The sequence below is a fragment of the Elephas maximus genome, chromosome 2, assembly GCF_024166365.1.
Source record: "Elephas maximus indicus isolate mEleMax1 chromosome 2, mEleMax1 primary haplotype, whole genome shotgun sequence".
Classification (NCBI taxonomy): domain Eukaryota; kingdom Metazoa; phylum Chordata; class Mammalia; order Proboscidea; family Elephantidae; genus Elephas; species Elephas maximus.
Genome location: NC_064820.1, coordinates 13,557,615 through 13,584,953, shown reverse-complemented (window position 1 = coordinate 13,584,953; position 27,339 = coordinate 13,557,615). Strand labels below are relative to the sequence as shown.

The 27,339-nt window shown below is 41.8% G+C and overlaps 1 protein-coding gene across 2 annotated transcripts in view; it reads left to right on the top strand.

Moving 5' to 3' along the window:
- Nucleotides 1-27,339, top strand: part of CTNND2 (catenin delta 2) — a 1,201,869-nt gene that overhangs the window by 908,045 nt on the left and 266,485 nt on the right. The gene's annotated exons all lie outside the window — the stretch shown is intronic.

Sequence of the window (27,339 nt, the reverse complement as noted above, 5' to 3'; positions counted from 1 at the left end):
GTGAGGAGGTGAGCTACGTTCCAAAAGAACTGCATGATTTTTCTAATGATTTACAGTCCGACATATGGAGAACCCTGACCTCTGTCTACTCATCAGAGTGTGTTGCATGGCCATCATCCATTTTACACTCCATCGAGGTAAAATGTTAGATATTCCTGAACCTTCTGAGAATACTTGCAATTTTTTTTCTTTTTTTAAATTTCTGTGAGCACTAGTGCTGGTGATGTGCAACACACCTGCATTTATCTAAAATTAAGTTTCAAACCATGTCGAAATGTGATAAAGTTTCAAAGGAAAGAGTTGCCCCGGGGGGCCTTTTGCTTTCTTTATTTGCCAAGATTGAAATGTACAGTGCATTTTCACTTGTTAGGTCTGACAATGCATAACTGATTCGTGGCTCTACTTTGCGACTCATGAGTTACAAGTTAATTAGAAACACTTTTCCCTAATTATATTTTAGAGTTTGCTCTATTTGCTCTACAATTATCACAAAAATTACATTAACTAGTGTTAACGAACACAACATAGAACTCCCCACTGAATCCTAGAGGAGACAGAAGAATTAAAGAATGTCTGTATCCTTGCCCAACACCTGGCTTCCTTTCCAACAGATGTTTTTATTTGTTATTCCCAATGAAATGTTCAAAATAAAGTCTCTTCCTGGTTGTCCCCTAGAGGCTGAAACTCAGCCTGGCGGAGAAAAGCTTCAGTTGAGTCTCGCACACGCGAGACTATCTTCACTTAGCAGCTCGCTCTTCCAGTGGGTTGCCCATGATGACTTATAGTGCCATTGGCTGTGTGCCCTTCCTCAAGGCAATGCCCAGCAGTATCATCTCTGTGAAATGATTTCTTAACCTGTATCACAGAGATATAAGAAAAGCATTCTTACTAGCCAGCCTCCTGTCTACCTGCCTTCGTTCCTTTGTTCTGCAATATATGTGGAAAGCACACTCCTAGCAAAGTGCGGCAGAAGATGTAAAAATGAGCACGTGCTCTGTATGCCGTGAGCTGTCAATGGAATACAAGGGAAGGTGTTGTCTTTGTTGCTGTTAGCTGCCATCAAGTTGACCTCTGACTCATGGCGACCCTGTGTGCAGCGGAACAAAGTGCTGCCTAGTTCTGCACCATCACGTGTTTGGTTGTGAATCAGACCATTGGGATCCATAGAGTTTGCATTGGCTGATATTTTGGAAGCTGATCTCTAGGCCTTTCTTCCTAGTCCCTGTTAGTCTGAAAGCTCTGCTGAAACTTGCTCAGCATCGTAGCAACACACAGTCCACCAAAGACAGATGGTGATAGCTGCGCATGAGGTGCCTTGGCCAAGAATCGAACCCAGGTCTCCTTCACGGAGGGAGAGAATTCTGCCGTTGAACCACCAATGCCCCTAGTGAGGGAAGGCACACCTGAGTAGCCGTTCTACAAGGCACACACAGAGAAACAGCCAGAAGAGCTTAGAGGAGAAAAAAAAATAATAATCATAATCTTTAACTAAGGTGATCAAAAAAGATTTGGTAAGTAATTTTTTTTTTAATGTTTTTTTAGACGTGGGTTTGGCATCCAGGTAATGGTAACAAGAGAACAAAACACGAGTAAAGAAAATCTTGAGGATAAAGTCCCCATACACACTCAAGAGTAAATAGGAATGAATTTGAAATCAAGCATCCCTGTGCGTATACGCGTGAGCCTGTACCCTCAGCACACACGTGCACACACACACGAATACGTCCCTGAAACAGATCTAATAACCACAAGCTTGGTAACTTAAAACAATAGAAACTACTCTCTCACAGTTCTTGTTATGGATTGAATTGTGTCCCCCCAAAATCTGGGTTATAAATCCTAACCCCTATGTTGTTGTTTTTGTTAGGTGCCGTCAAGTCGATTCTGATTCATAGCGGCCCTATGCACAGCGGAATGAAATGCTGCCTGGTCCTGGGCCATCCTTACAATTGTTATGCTTGAGCTCATTGTTGCAGTCACTGTGTCAGTCCACCTCGTTGAGGGCCTTCCTCTTTTCTCCTGACCCTGTACTTTGCCAGGCATAATGTCCTTCTCCAGGGACCAGTCCTTCCTGACAACATGTCCAAAGTATGTAAGATGCAGTCTCGCCATCCTTGCCTCTAAGGAGCATTCTGGTTGTACTTCTTCTAAGACAGATTTGTTCGTTCTTTTGGCAGTCCATGGTATATTCAATATTCTTCGCTAACACCACAATTCAAAGGCATCCATTCTTCTTCGGTCTTCCTTATTCATTGTCCAGCTTTCACATGCATATGACAAGATTGAAAATACCATGGCTTGGGTCAGGCACACTTTAGCCTTGAAGGTGACATCTTTGCTCCTCAACACTTTAAAGAGGTCCTTTGCAGCAGATTTACCCAATGCAGTGCATCTTTTGATTTCCTGACTGCTGCTTCCATGGCTGTTGATTGTGGATCCAAGTGAAATGAAATCCTTGACAACTTCAATCTTTTCTCCATTTATCAGGATGTTGCTCATTGGTCCAGTTGTGAGGATTTTTGTTTTCTTTATGTTGAGGTGTAATCCATACTGAAGGCTGTGGTCTTCGATCTTCATTAGTAAGTGCTTCAAGTCCTCTTCACTTTCAGCAAGCAAGGTTGTGTCATCTGCATAACGCGGGTTGTTAATGAGTCTTCCTCCAATCCTGATGCCCCATTCTTCTTCACAGAGTCCAACTTCTCAGAATATTTGCTCAGCATTCAGATCGAATAGGTATGGTGAGAGGATACAGCCCTGACGCACACCTTTCCTGACTTTAAACCAATCAGTATCCCCTTGTTCTGTCTGAACAACTGCCTCTTGATCTGTGCACAGGTTCTTCATGAGCACAGTTAAGTGTTCTGGAATTCCCATTCTTCACAGTGTTATCCATAATTTGTCATCATCCACACAATCGAATGCCTTTGCATAGCCAATAAAACACAGGTAAACATCCTGCTGGTATTCTCTGCTTTCAGCCAGGATCCATCTGACATCAGCAATGATATCCCTGGTTCCACGTCTTCTTCTGAAACCTGCCTGAATTTGTGGCAGTTCCCTGTCAATATATGGCTGCAGCCGTTTTTGAGTGACCTTCAGCAAAATTTTGCTTGTGTGTGATGATATTGTTCTACAATTTCCACATTTGGTTGGATCACCTTTCCTGGAAATAGGCATAAATATGGATCTCTTCCAGTCAGTTGGCCAGGAAGCTGTCTTCCATATTTCTTGGCATAGACGAGTGAGCACCTCCAGTGCTGCATCTGTTTGTCCCTAGACCTGTGGTTATAATCCCACCTGGAAATGGGTTTTCTTTGTTATGTTAATGAGACAGTATTAATGTATGGTGTGTCTTGTATCAATCTCTCTTGAGATACAAAAGAGCAGATTAAGAAAGGAAGGAAAGAAGCAGAGATGGGAGTAGATGCCATATAGCACATGAAGGCCACCGAGGAATAAGGACCTTCTCCAGAGCCGACAGAGCAAGAAAGACTTCCCCTAGAGCCCAGTGCTCTGAATTCAGAGTCTAGCCTCCTAAACTGGGAGAAAAAAATATCTGCTTCTTACAGCCACCGACTTGTGGTGTTTTTGTTATAGTAGCAATAGGTAACTAAGAGAGTTCTGGAGGCGATAGGTCTGAAATTAAGATGTCAACAGGGCTGCACACCCTCAGAAGTCTCTAGGCAAGGATCCTCCTTGCCTCTTCCAGCTTCTGGTGTCGTCACGAGTCCCCTGGCTTGAGGCTGCATCACTCCAATCTCTGCCTCCATCTTCTCATGCCTTCTCTCTTTGTGTCTGTGTTTTCTCCTCTTGTGTCTCTTCGTCATTGGATTCAGGACCAACTTGAGTAATTCAGGATGACCTCCTCTTGAGCTCCTTAACTTAAGTATATCCTCAAACATATTTCTGCCCAAAAAGGTTAGTTCACAGGTTCTGTGGGTTGGAACACAGACGTATCTTTTGGGGCACCATCCAACCCAGTACGGTCACCGTCCGGGCATCAAAGCTGAACACTGCCTGCTTCCAGCAGTTCTGGTCTTCACTTCCCAGTCGTACTTGTCTTTTAATTGCATACCCCTGGAAGCCAAGCACCTTTCAGGGAAGAAATAATAAAGGTGATGCTTTATAAGTCACAGCATTACTTGTTTCATTTCATGGAGCTACTGCTAGAAACACTGGCAAGGTCAGCCACGCTGTCTTTGATGAGAAAAAATTTACACGCACTATTAACCCACAGTGAACAGGGACTAATCTACTGCTTAAATGATAACTACTGAACTTAAAAATTTGAGAATTTTTTCAAGTAATAATTTAAAACCATAGGCACTTGGCCATAAGAGCATTCAGTACTTCAGTGCAGTCCTGTAACAAACGCATTTAAAGTACTTAAAATAATGGTATGTATTAAAAAAAACAGTCGCTTGTCCTCCATTCCATTTGGCTTCCACGCAGGCTGAACTTTTTTTTTTCTTTTTGGAAGAAATGGATTTTAATTCATAAGCTTATCTTTTTTGTTGTTGTTTGTTTGTTATCTTCAAGTGCCATAGCGGTTCTGTTCACAGATAGAGTTTCCAGAACTGCTGCGTGCAGTCATGTAATTAAAAGCAAACAGGAGCGTGCACTGGTTTCCACATGTAGTTAACAGTTCAAGATATTTTGCATTCCTAAGTTCCGGTAGTAAAACAGCCACTTCTGTTCCTTACATTTTATGCAAGAGACTGTGCTTTTAGATTGAAAAACACCATCCTCCATTGTTTTAGTCTTCATTTGAAATCCTTTGCCTCTAAAGATAGTGAGAAGGATCCCTGGTGCTGCAACAGTTGAATGCTCGGCTGCTAATGAAAAGGTTGGCTGTTGGAACCTACCCAACAGCTCCACAGGAGAAGGGTCCCGGTGATCTCCCCTAAGGATTACAGCTTAGAAAACCCTGTGGGGTGTCTGTGAGTCAGAATCGACTCCTGCCACTTAACAGCAACAACAAAGATAGCGAGAGGCAATGATAGGCTTGGAAATCTAAGGTTGAAAAATACTGGTTCCAAAGCATTCAGAATTTTTTTTTTTTAAACTAATGAAAAGAGGTCCTGGACAGTAACTGTAACTGTGTTTGTTTTGTTTCATTTCTTCTTTTACTTTCTGAGTGGTTTTATAGTCTTCTTGGAGCAGATGTTTAATTTATATGGGTTCCGTGCAAGCTGTGGGGAACGAAAGAAAAGAGTTAAAAAAAATCAAAGTAACACCAACAAAAAAGAAACTAAAGGCTTGCTTTTCCTTGGCAGTGGGGCCTCGGCCTCAGGCTGTCTCCCAGGTAGGTGGAGAGGGCTTCTCTCCTCTCGACCCTGGAGATGTGTTGAGTGAGAGATGTACCCGTCCTTCATTAACGATATTTCTGGGCGCAGTGGTGTTAAAGTGTTTTCTCTTCCCTGCCATTTTCCAAGAGACTTCCTAATGCTTTCTTAAATTAACAGGAATAGACGTTTGTATTTAACACGCAGTCTTGGTTACAAGATAAACACAGATCTTTTCGGATTTCAAGCAGTTCATCAATTTAATAATTTTCTGCAAAACTGCCCTGGCTATTAACTTAGTTACCAGAGTGTGTAAACACAGATGTGAAATTTTATTGTCGTGTATAAACTTCACATTGGGTATGACTAGGTATTTGTAACTTGGACCTAATGAAAATGTGAGTGAGAAGCAAGAAAGCATCCTGTGAGTCCAAAGTGGGAACTCTGCTGAAAGCAAGCACTAAGGCTGATTAAGTAAGCCACATGATCTGTGAATGGAAAGCAGTCTTTCTCCACGGTTTGCTGATGGGCCTCGAAACACCAGGGTCTGATTAGAAGGCCCTTGGCCTCCAGTGAGTCTCCTGGCCATCTCCAGATAGCTTTGCTAAAGCTTCCATTTGGGCCACAGTGTCATGTAATACTGAGTTGCTATGGAAACAGCTATATGTATGCAAATTACGTTTTAAGAAATCATTAGACCACAAAATGTCTTATCTGACATTTCAAATTTGCAAAGACTCAAGCCCACAGGTACCCTTGGCATTCCGGCTCCCCAATTCCTTCTGCTATATCTGTTTTATACAGAGATGATACTATTGAATCCTCTAGCATGTCCCCAGCAGTGGAAGTTTGAGGGCAGTCACCCGCAGTAAGAGTTTTGAGGGCATCTGTGGGTTTTAGAGAAATAAAACTACGTAGAAATGGATGCAGGAAGAGAGAGATTGGAGAAGTTAAGGCAAATTTACTTAAAAACTAAATCTCCCTCACCCGCGCCTCTCCTCTGAAAAATGAAAGGTACCAGCGTGCACATGTCAGCATGCATATACACACACAAGCATACACACACAGCTGTGCACACACGTGCACACACGTGCACAGAGGCAGGTATGCACACATAACTGTGCACACACATGCAGGCGGCATGTGCACACACATGCAGGCACGCACACGCAGCCGTGCGCACACATGCAGGCTGCACATGCACACACAGGCAGGCATGCACGTGCACACAGGCACGCATGCGGCATGCAGGAAACTCCCAGGGCTGTTGCACACATATCTCCCACACACAGCCCTAGATGCGGCTCTGGCGGGCACAGTTCTGCATCAGAAGGACTGCTGTCCCCAGCCTCCTAGGTGCATCCCTTTTACACACCGGGTACGGCAGGCCCCTCCTTGGTGCTCCACCAAGGCCTTGCAGTTCTCCATCAATGCTCACCACTGCTCCTCTGGACGTGCTATGTGCTGCTCTGCTGGTTATCACAGTCTCACCTGCTGCTCCCAGGCAGAGACCCCTCTCCCCTCGCAGGGGCCTGCCCTGAGCTCTCTGTGAAGCAGCCTGTGACCCTGCGAGGAGGAATGGCCCACTGCTCTTTGTGCTACAACCTGCAGGAATTCCTGAGCAGTGTTGCTTGTGCACTGGGTGTTACAAACATAGCTGTTTCCATTTTTCTCTGCATAACTGTCTCCCTGAGATGGAGGCCTGCCTCCCTGGGTTGCAGGGCTGGGCACAGACGGAGGAGATAGGTCTGCTTCCTCCCCTGAATCCACGCTCCCCTCTGGTGATAAAGAGGTCACTTCTGCATCCGGCTGTGGTACCTGGCTGCTGTTTTTCCTTCCTGTAAGTTCTCTCCTGGGAGGCTCTTCTGTCCCACCTGTCAGCCCACTGCCCCAGCCCCCCTACCCACTCAAGTACATCCAGGTCCCCACAGAGCCTCCTAGGCCCACTTGGGTTCTGTCAGCCCCTTCTGTCCAGGTTCCCTGAGTGCCCAGTCCCGCCGTGCTCCAGCACCACGTGTGGCTATCAGCTCCTGTTTGAGCGGGCCTCCCTGCTACCTATCTGGGGCTCTTTCCACGAGGTACCAGTTTAAATCATAAAAGTGCCATATTCCAGCTGGGTTCTCGGAGGAGTCAGGTCACGTTTTCACCTTTGCTAATGAGTTGTTTTTGCTGTGTTAGCTGCCATCAAATTGGGCCCTGACTCATGGTGATCCCACGCACAGTAGAAAGAGACACCGCCTAGTCCTAACCATCCCCATGATCCATGCAGATTGAACTGCTGTGATCCATGGGGTTTTCACTGGCTGATTTTTCAGAAGTAGACCACCAGGCCTTTCATTCTCTATTAGGCTGGAAGTTCTGCTGAAACCCGTTCAGCATCATAGCAACACGCAACTCTCTGCTGACAGGCGGGTGGTGGCTACATATGAGGACCATTGGCCTGGAATTGAAACCAGGTCTCCCACATGGAAGGTGAGAATTCTGCCACTGAACCATGCCTGCCCCCTACAGCAGGACCAAAAGCATGTTGCCCCAGTAAGCCCTTGGGTGAAGATCATTAAGAGACTGATGCTGCTGGCCTCTTTTGTACCCAATGTCAGAAAGTCTCGTCTCGCCCTAAGTCCTGCCATGGGGACCAGGGACGTAAACAGAGCAGCCCCTCTCCTTACAGGCCCCACTATGCTAAGATCCTACAATACGTGAGGCACTAGAAGGTCACTGAAACTTTTAGTATGTAAAATTGAATGTGAAGCCATTCCCGGAGACCACCTCCTAGCTGACCAATAAACCACCACGTAAGATAACAATAACACCCCAGAGGAACGTACTCCTTAGAACAATCAGTTATAAAATGAGGAGGCAGGAAGGGGTAGAGAATCAAGAAGACAGAAAATGGGTAAACCAGGGTGGAAAATGGCGAGAGTGCTGACACACTGTGGGGAATGGAACCAAGGTCATGAAACACTTTATATACAAACTATTGAATGGGAAACTAATTTGCTCTGTATACTTTCACCTAATGCACAATTTTTAAAAAAATGAACTTTCAACCAATCCCAGTCATCTTTTATGAATGCTTTAAAAATCAACCTAGAATTCTCTTTTCAAAATAAATGTATTTTGAGCCCACATGGCCCTATTCCCTTTGCTAGTTACAAAATTAATGCCCAAGGCACTGACGTCCCTTGAGGAAGGTCACTGCTCCCAGTTGTTTCCTCAAACAAAAGAGCCTTTAGTTCATTATTTCCATTAAAGTGTCAATGCCATGATCCCTACCTTGGGAGGAGAAGGAAGCGTTTAAAGGCTAAAGGCATATGTCTCAAACCAGAGGTCCTTCTTTGTTTAAACATAATCATTTTAGAATACAAATAAATGCTTTCTGCAGCAGTATTTTCCAAATCAGTTACATATGTATACTTAAAAAAAATAAAAGTCACGCATTCTCCAGGCTACCTATTCTAAGAGTAATTTGAGTCTTTAATAGAAGGATATAAATTAGATGATATGAACCTCAGACTGCAACATTTATTAGTTTACATAAGGATATAATTTTTTTAACCATATCTCCTATAACAAAATACCCCTTTGAGGGAAAGAATTAACAGTGGAGACATTATAGAATGGCCGCGTGAGGTATATATAAATGTGTCAACGGCACTGGGTATGTTTAAGTGCATAGTCCGTAGTTTAAATGGTAGCCTTGCTTTAGAAAGTATGGTCTTGTACTCAGTTTTACTATTTTACAACGGCACTGGGTATGTTTAAGTGCATAGTCCGTAGTTTAAATGGTAGCCTTGCTTTAGAAAGTATGGTCTTGTACTCAGTTTTACTATTTTACAAGAATCATTTCTGCACTGTCTTGAAATGTGTCTATTCACAAAAATGTGGCCGTCTGAAATTGAGAAAATGTCATCAAACTGTGAAAAATGGCCTGTTCACTGCTGAACATACCATCTCCATAATGAATAAATAAAACTATCTGAGTTAAGTCATCTCATTGGAGTGTTTTAAGTAAAACTTATCTAGCTTTGAGCAATTGTATTTTTCGAGTTTTAAAAAGACCACTAAAACACATGCCTTTCTAACAACTAAATTTAAATACAGGGTCAAGAGCATCTTCTGTTTTTCTTCCTCGTGCACTAAGTTGATAGTATTCATTACATTCTTTCCTGGCTTGAAATGATTACATGTGTGATCCCTCTGAGCCTACTCAGTTTTAACAACAAAAATTTATGTACTGTAAATTTTCAGTTTTATATGCACTTTTATAAAGAGTAAAACTCCGCTAGGCTCAAATATTCCAGTCTCCCTCAGCTGCCTGCCTTCTTCAGTTTCGTGGTACTGTCTTTTCACCATGGCAGTGGTCAGGTAGTGGTTAAGAACTTAACTGCTAACCAAATGGTCAGCAGTTTGAATCCACCATCTGCTTCTTGAAAACCCTGTGGGGCAGTTCTACTCTGTCCTATAGAGTCTCTGTGAATCGGAATCAACTTGACAGCAATGAGTTTGGTGGTTTTTTTTTTTGTTTTTTTTTGTTTTTTTTTTGGCTTATCTTTCTCTGTGAGGTATCATGTTCACAGGACAGGCTTCTATTCACATTGTATTGCAGAGATTTGATATCCCATCTATCACAAACATTAAGCTTCTTGAGGGCCAAGATAGTTCCACGTGCTCGTCCTAGGCCCTAGTAGGAGCTCCATCAGTCCCTCTTGGATTAATTTATTATAAATTCTAACCCAGTTTCCCCTTCTAAGCTGCATGTCTAGAGGTCAGAAATACCCCTCCATTAATAACCTTTGTTGTGTTCTCATTTAGCTAATTGTAGAAGAAGGCTGAGAAGGCAGACTTGTTTGTGTTCACGTGTCACGCATCTATCTGTGTTTGATTTCATGGTGAGAACTTGCTATGAGTGTTGTCATGGGTGACAGTGTATCAGTGCTTCTGTAGAGAATGTCGTAGTACCATTGCAAGCACATGCAATAAGAGATATTGTTTGCATCTCACACAATGTAAGACCAGAGTAAATCTTAGGCCAACTGCCTTCTTCAGACTTCTTCTCTATTTCTTTATTTCACCATCGCTTCTGCCAGCTGCCACAACCATCACCATAGCAGGTGTCAGTAAGTGCCACCTTATATACATTATCTGATATTGTTGTTGTTGTTAGGTGCTGTCAAGTCAATTCCAACTCATAACGACTCTGTGTACAACAAAACAAAATACTGCCTGGTCCTGCACCAGCCTCACAATTGTTGTTATGCTTAAGCCCATCACCAGTCGCCAGTAATTATCAGTGCATCCTGATCGCATGTTTGATCAATTTCAGACTGCAGAAGTTGATAAAGATCTTCAATTTCTTTGTCTTTGGCCTTAGTGGTTGGTGCGTAAATTTGAATAATAGTCATCTTAACTGTTCTTCCTTGTAGGCATATGGATATTATCCTGTCACCGACAAACAGCGTTGTACTTCAGGATTGATCTTGAAATGTTCTTTTTGATGGTGAATGCAAAGTCATTGCTCTTCAAGTTGTCATTCCCAGCATAGCAGACCATATGATTAACTGACTGAAAATGGCCAATACCAGTCCATTTCAGCTCACTAATGCATAATCGATGTTTATGCGTTGCATTTCATTTTTGAAGATTTTCAATTGTCCTAAATTCATACTTCATACAATCCAGGTTCTGATTATTAATGGATGTTTGCAGATGTTTTTTCTCATTTTGCATTGTGCCACATCAGCAAATGATGGTCCCAAAAGCTTTACTCCATCCGTGTCATTGAGGTTGACTCTACCTCGAGGAGGCAGCTCTTGCCCAGTCATCTTCTGAGTGCCATCCAACCTGTTGGGCTCATCTTCCAGCCCTATATTAGATGATGTTCTGCTGCTATTCATAAGGTTTTTACTGGCTAATACTTTTCAGAAGTAGACTGTCGGGTCCTTCTTCTTAGTCTGTCTTAGTCTGGAAGCTCAGCTGAAATCTGTCCACCATGGGTGGCCTTGCTGGAGCAAATTAGTTTCTTATTAAACAATTAATACACATATTGTTTTGTGACATTGATTGCCACCCCTACGACATGTCAACACTTTCCCATTCTCAACTTTGGGTTCCCTATTACCACCTTTCCTGTCCCCTTCTGCATTCTCATCTTGGCCCCTGGGATTTAGTCTCATTTTGTTTTATTGGCCTGGCCTATCTTTGCCTGAAGGGTGAACCTCAGCAGTGACTTCAGTACTAAGTTAAAAGGGAGTTTGGGGGCTATATTCTTGGGGTTTCTCCAGTGTCTGTGAGACCACTAAGTCTAGTCTTCTTTTTTTTTTTTTTGGTGAGGTAGAATTTGTTCTACATTTTTCTGCAGCTCTGTCCAGGACCCTGTGTTGTGATCCCCATCAGAGCAGTCAGTGGTGGTAGCTGGGGACCATCTAACTGTGCTAGACTCTATCTGGTAGAGGCTGTCGTGCTTGTGGTCCTTCAGTCCTTTGGACTAATCTTTCCCTTGTGTCTTTGGTTTTCTTCATTCTTTCTTGCTCCAGACAGGGCGAGACCAGTAGAGTATCTTAGATGGCTGCTTGCAAGTTTTTAAGACCCCGGACAACCAAGGGTGTAAATCTTTATAGAAGCAGACTGTGTTGTGTTGTGTCTGGTGGGTTCAAAATGCTGACCTTTAGGTTAGCAGCCAAGTGCTTTAAGCACTGTGCCACTAGGGCTTCTTATGGAGTTGATCGGAGACTAATAATCAAATGCCTTGAATTTTCTAATTGGATATCCATTTTCCTATCCAGGCTCCTAGAAACAAAAGTACAAGGATTTCACTTGTGTCCAAAACAGGATATCTCTACCCGACTCTGGGAGCCTTAACTTCAGCTTAAAGTCCTTGCTGAAAACCCAGCTCAGCGCATTGGGATTTGCTGAGGCTAGCTAAGGGATATAACACTCATCCATTTTTGCAGATGTTACAAACTCCTTCTGTCTATAATGTTCAATCACAAGATAATATGTACCTGTGCCTCATTGCACAACCCCCAGAAGACAGGTTGTGTTTTCATGTTTAGTACTTTTACTTTTATAAAGTGTTTATGTAAGATACTTGTATGAAAACCATATCAGCAAGTTCTACCAACTGGGTCTCTGATGTGCTCTGCTTTGTGTCATTTGTGTATAAGTCTGTATATAATGGGGATAAACAGATGGCTGTTGAGGAGGGCGGGGGCATGAATCCCTACTGCCTAGAAGGAAAAGGAGTCTGACAGCAGTGACGTGATGGATTGGAATAAATAGCCCAACATGGGATAAACAGGTGGTGAGAACAGTTAGGGGATCATTGTGGTATACCAAGCTAGAAATGATGAATCAGAGTTGTGGCAATAGAGTCCAGTTAGGACAGCATTGGATCATGAGGAGACCATTATTGCAGGCTGAAGAAGTGAAACTTGGCCTCACAGAGTAGGGCCGGGGTGTGGGTGGGAAGGTAGATATTGTGAGATAGAGCAGTCGGAGCTCATTCCATATGGAAATCCATCCTACCCTTCAGCTACTGGTAGTTGTGCCACCCTCGGCTTCTAAGCACAATGCCGCTCATGTGCTCACGACAGCGAATGGCTAGAGCTTTAGATTCTTCCACCTCAGCAACAGAAAAGAGAGCTTGTCATTGGAACAGTGTGTAAATGTTAACGTGCGTTGTCAGCAACGGATGTCTTTGTAAACCACACGTTCCCAAAGCCTTTTTTTGAAATTCTGCTTGTCATTGTTTAATCTTGCTCCTACCAGAACACATGGTAGAAGAATCAGGTCTGTGGGAAACAATAACAGAAAGATAAATGTCATCTGGGTTTTAAAAAGAGGCTTAATCATAGGAAACAAAACAAGATGTTAAAAGTGAAATGTAGGTGTCAGTAGACTGTCACACACACAGAGAGGATTAGAAAAAAGGAAAAATGATTGTAGGCATCAATACTTGTTCTGATTCCTTCTAAATTCATTAGGGTCTCTACAACTCTGCGACATTTACTAGCTCTGTGTATGATTCTGTCCCCCATGCATGACTCAGTTGGGAAATAAAATAACAAAAGATTTGGACTGGCATTTCAGAAAATGAAGGCAGCTAATAGGATCATAAAAATAAGTTTAATTGACAGCAATGCCAATGGGAAGGTGACACCATGGTGACCTGATGTCCACACATGAAAACAATTGCTAACTAATGCCCAGTGTTGGTGAGGAATCACAAACGGTATGCTTACTGAAAGTAGGAGGAATAGAAGCTTTTTGGGCAGCATTTTGACTATATGCTTCAATGTTTAAACTGCGCAAACTCTTTACCCAGTGATTCAAGTGTTAGGAAACACTTACTAAGGAACTAATAAGAAAATCTTCAAAGAGCACATGGAAGGCATTTAAAACAGTCTCTGACGTATAGTAAAGAGTCAGTGTCAGCCAAAAACCTAGAAACAACCTAAACGTCTATCAGTATACAATTGGATGAAAATAGTACATCAAAAAAAAAAAAAAAGACACTATCAATTCCTTGGTGAACTTGATGTGGTGTGGTATCTACCTTTCCCTGTCCATGCATTCTTGCTTCTATGCCTAAGCTTCTTTTTATATCTTATAAGCGACTGAGTTTAAGACAACCCTTACAGTGATATGGCCTCGTTAACGTAACAAGTAAAACTCTTCCAAAGTGGAATATCCACAGGTATATTGTTGTTTTTGCTGTCATCTTTGTTGGTTGTTGTTGAGTCAATTTATTCACAGGTATAGGGGTTAGTATTCCAACAAGTATTTTGGAGGGACATAATACGATTTATAATAAAAATCATTGGTATGTTGCAGTCTGTTGTTCTGACTGTTGTGTCAGTCCATGTCATGGAGGGTTTCCCTAGTTTTTGCTAACACTCTACCAACCATGATGTCCTTTTCTAGCGATTGTTCTTTTCCTGATGACTTGTCCAAAAAGTATGGTAGCCAAAGCCTACAGAAAGGTATAAAGAATCTGCCCCTAAATTTGATGATCTCTGGGTATTTGTTTGTTTTACTTTATCCTTTATACTTTTCTGGAGCCCTGGTGGCGCACTGGTTAAGCATTCGGCTGCTAACCAAAAGGTCGGCAGTTCAAATCCACCAGCCGCTCCTTGGAAACCCTCTGGGGCAGTTCTACTTGGTCCTGTAGGGTCGCAAGAGAGTCGGAATCAACTGAATGGCAACAAGTCTGATTTGGGGCTTTATACTTTTCTAAAATAGATTAATGATCTTAAAGTTAAAATGAAAAACCAAACCCGTTGCTGTTGAGTAAATTCCAACTCATAGACCATCTATTATTTTATAACCAGAAAAAAATTTTTTTGCTTAGAAGACATTAAATTATGTATATATAAAAGCATGAACTTTTTGTGAACTTAAAATTTGATAAAAATCTGTCATTCTGTAAAATGAATTTTACACCATTTATACACATATGGAGAAATCGCTGTGTCAAAAAATAATGGCATTCTGTAATTTGGCTTTTTAACAGATGAAGCGTAGAAATTCCCAAGCTTTGGCTTAATGACTCAGTAAAAGCCCCTTTAGTTCTCAGGAGAGAATGTAGGTGTTACACGTACCTCAGGGTTAGTCAACAGATAAATGCATTACATGCGTTGCGCATATTCAACAATATCTCTAAAAGTCATTTTATCACTTTTGCAATTTTACCTGAAGGAGTAATACCAACTGTCACATGCATTTAAATAAGCAAGATTGTCACTTTTCCTAAATTGTTTTCTGAAAATCCTATTACACTTTATATTCCAATCATAATAGAGGCCACCCCATTCTGCATGCCTTGCCACGCTCTGCTTATGTCGCTACCGCTTTGATTCAGGAAATGCCTAAAATAAGTGATTTTACCCCCGACATCATTTGTTCAGCTTATAGTCACTGAATACATGCTGTAACGATCAACTGAAAAACTCACTTTCATTTGTCCTCCATCAAACCACTGATGGTCCTAAAACAGATGCTTTTAAATGAGAACTGCAATTCAATTTTTCATGAGAGCACCTAATAAAAACAGAACTTGAACTTTCGGATTACTTGTGATATATAAAACAATAAATAAATCCTCAGCAATTAAAAAGAAAAGTGTTAGCTGGGACTCAGGGGGAGCAGTGTACACCAAGGTTAATAGTTTGTACAGCTACGTTTTTTACAGTGTCTTTCTTCTTTATGCTAGCTTGCTTCACCAGCCGACTGGAAAAGTAGGGGTGCGCAGGAAGAGGCCTGGGCTTTCAGTTCTCTGCTGAGCTCTACTGCTGTGACCTCATTCAGACCCCGGCTGTAAATACCACCTACTTGCGGCAGACTCTAAATTTAAGGTTCTAGTGTGCTCCAGACTTCTGTATCCAGCTGCCAGTGGACATCTCCATTGAATAAGCCTAGTCAGGGTCTCAAGTTTAATACATCCAAATTGGGAATCCATAACCTCTCCAAACCTCTTCCTTTGGCCAATCTTCTTCACCTCTGTTGCTCATGGCCAGAGCGTCCCCATTTCTCTCCACCCCTACATCCAGCCAAGGTGCAAGTCCACACAGTGTTTCATCCAGACTCTACCAGTTCCATCTCTACTGACCCAGTCACATCTTCTCTGGGTTTCTGGAGTGGCACTCTCACTGGGCTCTTCACTCTCCTCACCTCGCTTCAGCCCCTTCTCACCAAATGCCTCCAGAGGGGTGTCTTCTTCTTGGGGTGACAAAAATGGTTTAGAACTAGGTAGATGGGATGGCTGCCCACCATTGTGAATGTACTAAATGCTGCTGATTAAAAAAAGATTTAAAAAAAAAAAAAATGCCCTTGTAGCTGGGTGACCAACTGAAAATTTATCTTGTACTTTTTTTTTAGTGTCAGATAAAACAAATCAAACCAACTCTGACTCAAAACAACCCTATAGTCATCTTATAGGACAGAATAGAACTGAACCATAGGGTTTCCAAGGCTGTAGTCTTTTAGGAAGCAGTCTGCCACATCTTTCATGGAGCAGCTGGTGGGTTGGAACCACCAATCTTTTGGTTAGCAACCGAGCACTTAACCACTGATCTACCAAGGATCCTTTGGAGTGCCATAGATGTACCAAAAAGGAATGAAACACCGTGTAGAACAAAACAAAATGCTGCCTGGTTCTGTGATCACTTGCAGGTCAGACTGTGGTGCTCCATAGGGTCTTCACTGGCTGATTTTTGGAAGTCGATCACCAGACCTCTCTTCCTGGTGTGTCTTAGTTTGGAATCTCCACTGAAACCTACTTTACATCATAGCAACACACAGACCTCCGCTGACAGATGGGCGGTGGCTGCACATGAGGTGCGTTGGCTGGGAATGGAACCTGGGCCTCACGCGTGAAAGACGAGAATTCTACCGTGGAACTGTCTTTACCCTGGTAAAGCGCTAACTTCTGCCACTACATTTCCTTCTTTTAATTGTGCTTTAGGTGAAAGCGTACAGCTCAAGTTAATTTCTCATATATAAATTTATACACATATTGTTATGTGACACTAGTTGCAATCCTATAAGATACAGAACACTCCCTCTTTCCACCCAGGTTTCCCATGTCCATCCAACTAGCTCCTGTCCCTTTCTGCCTACTCATCCTGCCCCCAGACAGGAGCTGCCCATTTAGTCTCGTGTGTCTGCTTGAACTAAGAAGCACACTCTTCATGAGTATTATTTTATGTTTTATACTCCAATCTAATCTTTGAAGAGTGGGCCTCATGAATGGTTTCAGGCTGGGTTAACAGAGCATCTGTGGACCATGGCTTCAAGGGTTCCTCCAGTTTCAGTCAGACCACTAAGTCTGGTCTTAACGTGTATTTCAGCTCTGCACCACACTTTTCCTCCTGCCCTATCAAGGACTTCCTATTGTGTTACCTGTCAGGGCGGTCATTGGTGGTAGCCAGGCACCATCTGGTTCTTCTGGTCTCAGGCCGATGGAGTCTCTGGTTTTTGTGGCCATTTTGTCTCTTGGGCTAATGTGTTGCTTCTGTGGTTAGTGTTCTTCATTCTCCTTTGCTCCAAGTGGGTTGGTACAAATTGATGCTTCTTAGATGGTTGCTTGCAAGATTTAAGACCCCAGCTACCAGTCACCAAAGTGAACATTTTCTTAATAAACTTTAATGAACTTTGTTATGTCAGTGTACCTAGATGTCCCCCCAAAACACGGTCCCCAGACTGCAGCCTCTGCTACTCTGTTCCTCAAAGTGTTTGGTTGTGTTCAGGAAGCTTCTTAGCTTTTGGTTTAGTCCAGTTGTGCTGACTTCCCCCGTACTGTGTGTTGTCCTTCCCTTCACCTAAAATAATTCTTGTCTACTATCTTTTTTTTTTATCTAGTTAGTGAATACTAACTAGATACTAACCCTCATAACAGCCATCAATTTTTTTTTTACATTTAAACCTTTTCCTGCGTTTTTATAATAGTGATCTCACACAATATTTCTCCTTTTGCAACTCACTAATTTCACTCAGCATAATGCCTTCCAGATTCTTCTACATTGTAAGATGTTTTGAGGATTCATCACTGTTCTTTATCATTGCACAGTATTCCATTGTGTATATGTACCATAATTTATTTGTCCATTGACAGGTACCTAGATTGTTTACATCTTTTTGCTATTGTGAACAGTGCCGCAACAAACATGGGTGTACATATATCTATTCATGTGATGACTCTTTTTTCTCCAGGATATATTCTAAGGAGTGGGATTGCTAAATCATATGCTATTTCTTTTTCTAGTTTTTTAAGGAAGCACCAAAAGGATTTCCAAATTGGTTGTACCATTTTACATTCCTACCAGCAGTGTATAAGTGTTCCAGTCTCTCCACAACCTTTTCAGCATTTCTTATTTTGTGTTTTTTGGATTAACGCTAGCCTTGTTGGGGTAAGATGGTATCTGTTAGAGGCCTCAGAGTCTTCTTTGGTGGACTGTCTGTTCATATACTTTGCCCATTTTTTAATTGGGTTATTTGTCTTTTTGTTGTTGAGATTTTGCAGTATCTTGTTGATTTTAGACATTAGACCCTGATCGGATATGTCACAGCCAAAACTTTTCACCCAGTCTATAGGTTGTCTTTTCACTCTTTTACTGAAGGCTTTTGATGAGTGTGTTTGATTTTTAGGAGTTCCCAGTTACCTAGTTTCTCTTCTGGTGTTTGTGCAGTGTTAGTTACGGCTTGTATTCTATTTATGCCATGTGTTAGGGCTTCTGGGGCTGCCCCTATTTTTTCTTTTGTGATCTTTATTGTTTTAGATTTTATATTTAAGTCTCTGATCCATTTTGAGTTAGTTTTTGTGCATGGAGTGAGCTGTGGGTCTTGTTTCATTTTTTTGCAGATGGATATCCAGTTATGCCAGCCTGATTTGTTAAAGAGACTCTCTTATCCCCATTTAACAGACTTCAGGCCCTTGTCAAATATCAGCTGCTCATGTTGTAGTTGTTGTTAGGTGCTGTCAAGTCAGTTCTGACTCAATAGCGACCCTAAATATAACAGAACAAAACACTGCCTTATCCTGGGCCATCATCACAGTCCTTGTTATGCTTGAGCCCATTGTTGTAGTCGCTGTGTCAGTCCATCTCGTTGAGGATCTTCCTCTTCTTCGCTGACCCCTCTACTTCACTAGGCATGATGTCCTTCTTCAGGGACTGGTCCTTCCTGATAACATGTCAAAGTATATAGTCTTGCAATCCTTGTCTCTAAGGAGCATTTTGCTTGTACTTTTTCCAAGACAGGTTTGTTCATTCTTTTAGCAATGCATGGCATATTCAATATTCTTTGCCAACACCACAATTCAGAGGCATCAATTCTTCAGTCTTCCTTATTCGTGGTCCAGCTTTCATATGCATATGAGATGATTGAAAACACCATGGCCTGGGTCAGGCTCACCTTAGTCTTCAAGGTGACATCTTTGCTTTTCAAGATTTTAAAGAGGTTTTTTGCAGCAGATTTGCCCAATGCAACGTGTCTTTTGATTTCTTGACTGCCACTTCCATGGGTGTTGACGGTGGATCCAAGAAAAATGAAATCCTTGACAACTTCAGTCTTTTCCTGTTTATCGTGATGTTGCTCATTAGTCCGGTTGTGAGGATTTTTGTTTCCTTTATGTTGAGGTGTAATCCACACTGAAGGGTATGGTCTTTGATCTTCGTCAATAAGTACTTCAAGTCCTCCTCACTTTCTACAAGGCATGTTGTGTCATCTGCATAACCCAGGTTCTTAATGAGTCTTCCTCCAATCCTGATGCCCCGTTCTTCTTCAAATAGTCCAGCTTCTCAGATTATTTGCTCTGCATACAGATTGAATATGTATGGTGAAAGGATACAACCCTGATGCACACCTTTCCTGACTTTAAACCATTCAGTATCCCCTTGTTCTGTTCAAACAACTGCCTCTTGATCAATGTACAGGTTCCTCATGAGCTCAATCAAGTGTTCTGGAATTCCCTTTCTTCACAATGTTAGCCATAATTTGTTATGATCCACACAGTAGAATGTCTTAGCGTAGTCAATAGAACACAGGAAAACGTCTTTCTGGTATTCTCTGCTTTCGACCAGGATCCATCTGACATCAGCAATGATATCCCTGGCTCCCCATCCTTTTCTGAATCTGGCTTGAATTTTGGGCAGTTCCCTGTGATATACTGCTGCAGCCACTTTTGAATGATCTTCAGCAAAATTTTACTTGTGTGTGATATTAATGATATTTTTGGATAATTTCCTCATTTGGTTTGATCACTTTTCTTGGGAATAGGCATAAATATGGATCTCTTCTGGTCAGTTGGCCAGGTAGCTGTCCTTCAAATTTCTTGGCACAGATGAGTAAGCACTTCCAGCACTGCACTCGTTCGTTGAAACAGATTGGCTGCTCATAGGTGGATGAATTTACATCTGTATTCTCAATTCTCTTCCATTGGTCTGTATATCTGTTGTACTAGTACCAGCCTGTTTTGCCTACCGTGGCGGTATAATAGGTTCTAAAATCAGGTATTGCCAGGCCTTCCACTTTTTTTTCTTCTTCAGTAAAGCTTTACTTATCTTGGACCTCTTCCTTTTCCATATGAAGCTGTTGATTTGTTTCTCTACCTTGTTAAAAAAATATTGGAATTTGGATCAGGATTGCATTGTATCTATAGATCACTTTGGGTAGAATTGACATCTTCACAATGTTGAGTCTTCCTATCTGTGAGCAAAGTGTTTTTCCACTTAATGTGGGTCTCTTTTGGTTCCTTGCAGTAGTGTCTTGTAGTTTTCTTTGTATAGGTCTTTTATGTCTCTGTTAAGATTTATTCATAAGTATTTTATCTTCTTGGGAGGTATTGTAAGCGGTGTTGATGTGGTGATTTCTTCTTCGAAGTTCTCTTTGTTAGTGTAGAGGAATCTAACTGACTTTTGTATGTTTTTCTTGTATCCTGATACTTTGCTGAAATCTTCTATTCGTCGCAGGAGTTTTCTTGTGGATCGTTGGGGAGTGTTCTGTGTATAAGATCATATCATCTACAGAGATACTTCTTCCATACCAATTTGAATGCCCTTTTTTGGGGTTTTTGTTACTTCTTTATCTAGGCTAACTGCTCTGGCTAGGACCTCCAGCACAATGTTGCATAAGAGTGATGATAAGGGGCATCCTTGTCTGGTTCTGGTTCTCAAGGGGAATGCTTTCAGACTCTCTCCATTTAGGATGATGTTCGTATTGTCTTTGTATAAGTGCCCTTTATTATGGTGAGGAGTTGCCCTTCTATTCCTGTTTTGTGAGAGTTTTTATGGTGAATGGGTGTTGGACTTTGTCAAATGCCTTTTCTTCATCAAGTGATAAGATGCAGTCATTGTTTTGTTTTATTCCTTTGATGATTACACGGATTGTTTTTCTGATGTTGAACCATCCCTGCATACATGGTGTGAATCCCACTTGGTCATGGTGAGTTATTGTTTTGATATGTTATTTAATTCTACTGGCTAGAATTTTGTTCAGTATTCATGAAGGATATTGGTCTATATAAAAAAATATATATATATATATATATTTTTTTTTTTTGTGGTGTCTTTACCTGGTTTTGGTATCAGGGTTATGCTGGGTTCATGGAATGAGTTTGGGAGCATTCCATCTTTTCTATGCTCTGAAATATCTTTAATAGTACTGGTGTTAACTATTCTCTGAAAGTTTGGTAGAAATCTCCAGTGAAGCTGTCAGACCCAGGGCTTTTTGTTGGTGTTGTTGGGAGTTTTTTAATTACCTCTTAAATCTCTCCTTTTGTTATAGGTTTACTTAGTTTTTCTACCTCAGTTTGTGTTACTTTAGGTAGTTAGTGTGTTTCTAGAAATTTGTCCATTTCCTCTAGGTTTTCAGTTTGTTGGAGTACAATTTTTCATAGTATTCTTTTATGATTCTTTTAATTTCATTTGGATCTGTTGTAGTATCTCCCATCTCATTTCTTATTTGGGTTATTTGCTTCCTCTCCTGTTTTTCTTTTGTCAGTTCGGCCAGTGGTTTATCTGTTTTATTGATCTTTTCAGAGAGCCAGCTTTTGGTCTTGTTAACTCTTTCAGTTATTTCTCTATTCTCTATTTCATTTTTTTCTGCTCTAATTTTTATTATTTCCTGTTTCTGGTACCTGAGGGCTTCTTTTTGCTGCTGTCTATTTCTTGGAGTTATAGGGTTAATGTTTTGATTTTGACCCTTTCTTCTTTTTGGATGTGTGTATTTATTGGTATAAATTGACCTCCCATCTCTCCTTTTGCTATGTCCCAAAGATTCCAGTAGAATGTGTTTTTATTCTTATTTGATTCTCTGAATTTCTTAATTCTGTCCTTGATTTCTTCTACAACCCAGTAGTTTTTGAGCAAGGTGTTGTTCAGTTTCCATGTATTTGATTTTTTTTTCCTTGCATTTTCTGTTATTGATTTCGACTTTTATGTCTTTATGGTCAGAAAAGATGCTTTGTAATATTTCAGTGTTTTGGATTCTGTTGAGGCTTGCTTTGTTGCCTAATATGTGGTCTGTTCTGGAGAATGTCACCTGTGTGTTGGAAAAGAAAGTATACTTGGCTGCGGTTGGCTGGAGTGCCATATGTATGTCTATGAGATCAAGTTGGTTGATTGTGGCATTTAGATCTTCTGTGTCTTTATTGAGCTTCTTTCCAGATGTTTTGTCCTTTACCGAAAGTAGTGTATTGAAGTCTCCTACTACTATTGTGGAGCTATTTCTCCCTTTCTATGCTGTTAGAGTTTGTTTTATGTATTTTGGAGTCCCATCGTTGAGTGTGTAAATATTTATTAAGGTTATATCCTCCTGGTGTATTTACCCTTTTACCATTATATAACCTCCTTCCGTATCCTTTTGGTGGATTTTGCTTTGAAGTCTATTTTGTCAGAGATTCACATTGCTGCTCCTGCTCTTTTTTGATTGTTGTTTGCTTGATATATTTTTACCATCCTTTGAGTTTTAGTTAGTTTAGTGTCTTTGAGTCTAATGTGTGTCTCTTGTAGGTAGCATATAGATGGATCATGGTTTTTTATCCATTCTGCCACTCTCTGTCTCTTCTTTGGTGCATTTAGTCTACTTACATTCAGTGTGATTATTGATAGGTATGAGCTTAGTGCTGTCATTTTGATGGTTTTGTGTGTGTGTGTGTGTGTGTATGTTGTTGATGGTTTCTTTGTTCCACTTAATTTTCTGTACTCAGTTGTTGTTCTTTATGTATTTTCTTTTCATCTTTTTCACTGTGTTGATTTTGTATTTACTGCGTCTTTATGTTTTTCTTCTTTTTTATTTTGATGTATAGGATTATTAGTTTCCTTTGTGGTTACCTTAATATTTACCTCTATTTTTCTTCCTTTAAACCAATCTTTTATTTCTTGATATCGCCTTAACTTCCTCTCCATGTGAAAGTTCTGTGACTACACTATTTAGTTCCTCCTTTTTGTTATAATGTTGTCATCTTTCACATATCGTTGTCTCTGTTCCCATATTTTCAGTGCTTTGGCTTATTTTTGTGGCTTCCCTGTCTCGGTTGATATCTGGTTGCTCTGTCCTGTGTTTTAGTCTTTTGTTGTTATCTGATGTTATTGATTCTCTTACCGGAGGACTCCCTTTAGGATTTCTTGTAATTTTGGTTTGATTTTTACAAATTCCCTTGATTTCAGTTTATCTGGAAATGTCCTAATTTCACCATCGTATTTGAGAGAAATTTTGCTGGATATATAATTCTTGGCTGGCAGGTTTTTTTTGTTTTGTTTTGTTTTTTTTCAAGCCTTTATATATTTCATCCCATTGCCTTCTTGCCTGCATGGTTTCTGCCGAGTAGTCCGAGCTTAGTCTCTTTGACTCCCCTTTGTAGGTGACTTTTCATTTACCCTTAGCCACTCTTAAAATTCTCTCTTTATCTTTGGTTTTGGCAAATTTGATTATGTCTCAGTGACTTACTTTTTGGATCTACCTTGTGTGGGATTCGATGAGCTTCTTGGATAGGTATCTTCTCATCTTTCACAATATCAAGGAAGTTTTCTGCCAATAAATCTTCAACAATTCTCTCTGCATTTTCTGTTATTCCCCACCCCGCCCCACCCCCACCCCCGTTCTGATACTCCAATCACTCGTAGGTTATTCCTCTTGATAGAGTCCCATATAATTCTTAGGGTTTCTTCATTTTTTTTTTTTTAATTTTTAATCTGATTTTTCCTCAAGTAAATTGGTGTCAAGTGCTTTGTCTTCAGTCTCACTAATTCTGACTTCCATTGCCTCAATCCTGCCCCTATGACTTTCTTTTGAGTTTTCTAATTCTGAAATCTTATTGTTACTCTTTTGGATTTCTATTTGCTATCTCTGTATGGATTCTAGCAGCCTGTTAAATTTGTTGTTTTTCCCTTATATAACCTTCCTAAGTTCCTCTGTTGCTTTTCTGTGTGTTCCTTGGCTTGGTCTGCATTTTGCCTGATCTTCCTCCTGATCTCTTGAAGATCTCTGTATATTAATGTTTTGAATTCTACCTCTGGTAATTCCAAGACTTTCTCTTCCTCTGAGAGATTTCCTGGTTCTTTGCTTTGGTCGCTTGCTGAAGCCACCATGGTCTGCCTCTTTATGTGATTTGATATTGACTGTTGTCTCCGAGCCATCGACAAGTTATTATGTTTATTTTATGTTGGCTTACTGTGTCCTAGCTTCTTGTTTTGTTTTGTTTTGATATGCCCAAATAGGCTGCTCATGTGAGTTGCTTTGATTGTTGGTGTCTATGAAGCTCTTGCATCCTGTCACCAAGCAGTTAGAGCTGCTACTAGGTATGTGAGCCCAGGAGTCCATTTACTTTTTGTGTGGATTCAGCTCAGGTGTCCAGGTCGTCAGTCACCAAGGGTGTGGTGCAGGCTCTCACCTACAGTCCTAGACAGGCAAGGCTACATAGGGGTGATTGGAGTAGGCACAGGTATCTGACAGCAAGGTAGGGGGCTGACAGCTACCCTGAGTGCCTAAGTGGAAGGCATGTCATTGTTCCCTAGAGCAGCACATAGGTGAGTGTGTTTTGCAGCCAGACTTTGGGCACCCAATGCTGTTGGCTGTAATGATTGGGAGGCATCACTTATTCTAGGACCCCTGTTGTGGGTGGCTAGGTAGCATGAGTGGGGCCACCAGTCCTCAGCCCACTGATGTGGGTAGGTCAGGACCCTGCTTAATGGGCAGGGTGGTGTCAAATGTCACAAATGTGCCACTCCCCTTAGCTATTGCTGTTGAAAATAGCCTTCAGGTATATACCCTGTTGTATTATGCTAATGAGGGCCTATGCTGTTGAAATGGGCCCACACAGTTCTAGGCAGGGGTGAAAGGCATTCGAAGTCCCCGGACCCTTTATGTCTGTACCTAGGCAAAGGGGCAGTGCCTGCCCTTAGGTTCCAGCTTAGGGAAGATGGCAGATTATTTTTTCCTGTTTGTTATTTGTTTTTTTATTTGTTCCTTCTCCAAACCCAGGAGGCTGGCCTGGGCATGCACGATAAGTCCTACTTCCAGCCCAGGGGATGCAGCAATCATTGAAGCCAGACTGGGACCGGAGCAGAGCAGGGAGGTCATGGGTAAAGGGAAAAGAGGCACTTCCCCAGAGGAGGAAGGGTTATTTGGATCCCACATGGTAGTTTGGATCCCACAAGGTAGGTAGGCTTGCATTTTATTTTAACAGATCCAGGGTGGCTTCCCCTGACTCTGGGGGCTTGTGTAGACTCTCCACTGCTCGGTTACCCCCATTATGGAAAATTCGTCCCAAATGCTACCATTTGCCTCAGCCTGCATGCGCCAGCTGATCCACCCTGCAGGGTTCTGGCCAGGTCAGGTCTGGCAAATCCCCCCTGCTTCTGAACTGTCTTTCCCTCCCCCTGCTGTTCAGTCCAACTCCTCACCTTGGTTTTTGATGTTCAGGGCTCCTAGATTGTCATATATAATCCATTCACTTGTTTTTTTTTTTTTTTTTTTTTTGGTCTGTGCTGTAAGAGGGACTACAGGAAGCATCTGACTATTCTGCCATCTTGGCCCCACCTCCCTCTACTATGTTTCCTTGTGAAGAACACAGATAAACTATAGGATAGAAGAAGAGAGACGTGATTAGTAAGCTTCATATGAGGCAATATTCTCTGTCTTGCAGAATCTCTCATATATTTGAGCAAGCAAGCCACCTAAGAATTCAGCTCCACAAACGCTCAGCAGGTACTTTGTAGAGCTGGGTAGCCAGTGATGAAAAAGAACGGAAGTGATCTCAAGCCTCAAGAGGTTTTAGTGGAGAGAGACAAAACAAGAAAGCCAACACCTGAGGTAGATACCTACAAGCCAGAGAGCGCCAGGAAAGAGAGAGAGGTGTGTTTCCCCTCCCTGCCCTCCCACTCCTCTGTCCTGCCAGCAGGGCTGAGAACGTTTGTGACCATGGCTCTCCTCCTGAGGCTCCCATTCTCCCAGGGTGCTGGAAACACCGTGTCCTGCCCTTGCCCAGTCAGGCAGCCATGGCTTCCCACTGTTGCTGGTCACTAGATACTTTACTACCCTAGGGTAGGCCCCTGAGCTCTACCCACGTCTAGGAGAAGAGTTGCTTCATTATATTCTCTCCAGAATCCCAGTTGAGTGGGCCTTTTGTGTCCTGCTGGGACCCTCAGGAGAGCAGGTGAGCAGGACGCAAAGCCTAAAGGACTTTTTAGGCCAGGATACCAAATCAGCTGTCGTGGAGTCAGTTCCAACTCATGGCAACCCCATGTGTGTCAGAGTAGAACTGTGCTCCACAGGATTTCCAATGGCTGATCCGTCAGACGTAGATCACCAGGCCTTTCTTCCAAGGCATCTCTGGGGGACTCCAACTCCATCCTTTTGGTTGGGAGCCGAGTGTGTTAACCACTTGTACCACTCAGGGACTCCGTCGGCCAGGATAAGAAGTTTCAATGTTATCCTTAAGTACAGGGGGACGTTATTCAGCAGGTGGCTGTCAAGATCGGGGTTTGTTATATAGCTGCTAATGCTACAAGCTATAATAATTCCAACCCCAGTGGTTCTTCACTCCAACTACCCTTTAAAAAAAAAAAAAATGAGAAAAGCACTCTGGTGGCTCATCCCAGACCACTTACATCATTATATCAGAACATCTTGGGTAGAGCATTAGCATGGAAATTTTTCATAAGTTCTCTGTGGTGAATAGGATGAGAACCACTATTGTAGTGCAAGACTGTGGTTGTCCAAATGCTAAGTCACTTTTGATTGATGAGAAATGTGTTCTCCGTGAATTAACATTTTAGTGGGTCTCTTTTTTTTTTTTACTACACAGGTAAGTCCATGGATATTAAGACAGTCATCCTTTGCTCATTCATACCAACAAGCCTTTTCTCTCTCTTCCTGGACACCTGAATGCCTCTCTCCCCATCTCTGCTTGTTCTATCCACCACTCAAGGGCCAAACACACCCTCTCTACCATAGAACCTTCTGTGATACCCTCTAGATTAGCTTCCTCGGTCTGCAGTAACAAAGCACTACAAGCTGGGTGGCTAAAAACAACAGAAACTGATTCCCTCAGCTCTGG